Source organism: Gadus macrocephalus, chromosome 8 (genome assembly GCF_031168955.1).
Source record: "Gadus macrocephalus chromosome 8, ASM3116895v1".
NCBI classification, from domain to species: domain Eukaryota; kingdom Metazoa; phylum Chordata; class Actinopteri; order Gadiformes; family Gadidae; genus Gadus; species Gadus macrocephalus.
The window spans coordinates 4,520,123-4,522,542 of record NC_082389.1 but is presented as its reverse complement, the minus strand read 5'-3'; positions in this window follow the sequence as shown (position 1 = coordinate 4,522,542).

Below are 2,420 nucleotides of genomic sequence, written 5' to 3'. Positions count from 1 at the left end.
AACCCACGATTTGACAGGGATGTAAAATCCTTTATCATGTAATATTCACTTCTTCTGGGGCACAGAATTTGTATATTTTATATGATTTCCATTACGAATGTTGTTTAGTTTCAAATGTTATTCATGTGACTTTAACCGTTGAGAGAAGGAGAGTACAGGCCTGGTAGAATAACATAGCATCGTCAGTAAAAGTAAAAGATAGGAGCTCCTTTACATCCTAACGTTTGCATTACTTATATAACTGACCCTCCCTGTCAAGAGAAGGAAGAGGAGCCTCCATAAAGGTTCGGCTCCTGGATATTCGGAGCAGCTATGAATATTAAAACCAGGTTAGAAGTTCACTCAAGTCAAGTCCAGGGCCCTCTGTGAATTATTGATCATTTATTTTAACAGAGGACCCAATTTCAGTCTTCCATCGAACTTTATCCTCTGCCGAATAACTTCTTTGGGGCCCAAAAGGCTGCATCAATATTTAATGTACCCTATCAAAAATGTTAAATCATAAAAGAATTTCTAAATTCTGCAGTGTCATCGGAAGTCCTTATCAAAGACTTACTGGGAAAATGGGAAGATCCTACATTGATAGTGGCAAACAAGGAAAAGTTGTTAGGAATAATAACAATGATGCATTTTAATGACACAGAAATAATGCTATTGCTTTGTTGTGGAGGCTCAGATTTGCCTCTGCACTGCTGTATATTTGGTATAGCCATAACTAAATAATTTAACACATGTGAAGCATCACATACAAATGAAAGCAGGCAAAGACGATCTCTCTACATCCCCACTTCAAATTGCTGTTCATCAATGCTGTTGTTAACTTACTTGTAATGTGTCCATTTTATCTGAACGGAACAACAGTTAAACTGAATTACGTTGAGGACTTCTGCTACTGGGTGCTGTCAATGAAGTGGTACTTCACCACTGCCGTGTTGGCTATTGGGATGTTTAAATCTTATTCTTTAACTGCTGCTTACAGGCACACTGCAAAGTGCCAAAGGGACATTAGCCCACAAGGGATGAATCTGCCAATAACGGCGCTGAAGTTTATTAAAACATGCTCTTTAACGTTGTTATCTGCGTCTGTCTTAGACCACTAACTTTTCTATCTGTTTACAACGTGGTGGTTCGCAGTTATTTCTTGTGCTCCAGATGCACGCCCCACCTGCCCTAGTAATTGAAGTACATATACTGTTAACAACAAAGAATAACCCAATACATCGATTTGAATGTAGATAATGGTAGCAATTCTAATATAACTTTAAAAAAGGATGGACAACTCTCTGTTCCAGTGCTGTAACTGCAGACCTGGCACTCTGCAACCATGTACTCCCCTCCAAAAAGCAGTTTTTTTTAATCACTTGATGGTAGTGGGGTTCGTAGTTTTTGTCTTGGCATCTCAATATCACTGGCACATAGAAACCTTAAAGGCACCCAGTGCAACTTTATGTAAACATTCAATGAAAAATAAACATTCAATTTCTAGTCTTTTTTACACGTAGAAAGTTTCAATAACTAAATACCATTACATATCGACATTCAAGGAGCAAAGATGAGACGTCGTTGTGTGGTGAGAACTGATAGAAAATCGTAAACAACAACAATCGCCGGTGGGGAGAAGCCATTTTTCCATTGACTGGAAGCCTGCTTTATTTATTGTAGGTTACAAAAAATAAAGAAAATGGCGGCATTGTTGTTGTTATCGATTTTCTATCAGTTCTCACCACACAACGACGTCTCATCTTTGCTGCTTGAATGTCGGTATGTAATGGTATGGAGTTATTGAAACTTACTATGTGTAAAAAAGACTAGAAATTGAATGTTTATTTTTAAGCCTCGAAAGTTGCACTTTAACCAAAAAATGTTTCAGCTATAATACAAAGGAAGTTGCAATAGAAAGATGTTTTAATAAAGTCTATGACAGTGGAAATTCATGGGTGTTTAACTTTATTAAAGATAATAAAATGCAATTCTTTATTTATCTAGGCTGCCAGCTCTTGATGCTATAAATAGATTGGCTATGATGGTATACGATTGTAAATATTATATTATGTAAATAGTAAATAAATACAACAAATAAATGAGCAAATACATTAACTAATAAACAAGTAAAAAACTCAAATATGATAATACAATTTATATAGGATATTATAGTATGATTGCTCAAAAATAAGACGAGGTAAGATGCAGTCATTTCTTGCATTATACTCGGTTGAAGCATAAGCTGTGAATGCAGCTCAGGTGGGAAAAACAATCGCACGAAAGTAAAGAATAATCAAATAACTCTTCGGCAAATCAGCAGTCAGTAACCTACTGCAGCCTCGGTAACCACACCCCTCCTCATGTTGCAGCAAAACACTGGACATTTCTGTAATGTATTTTCCCAGAATTCCCCAAGCTTATAAAGTGACGACACCAAC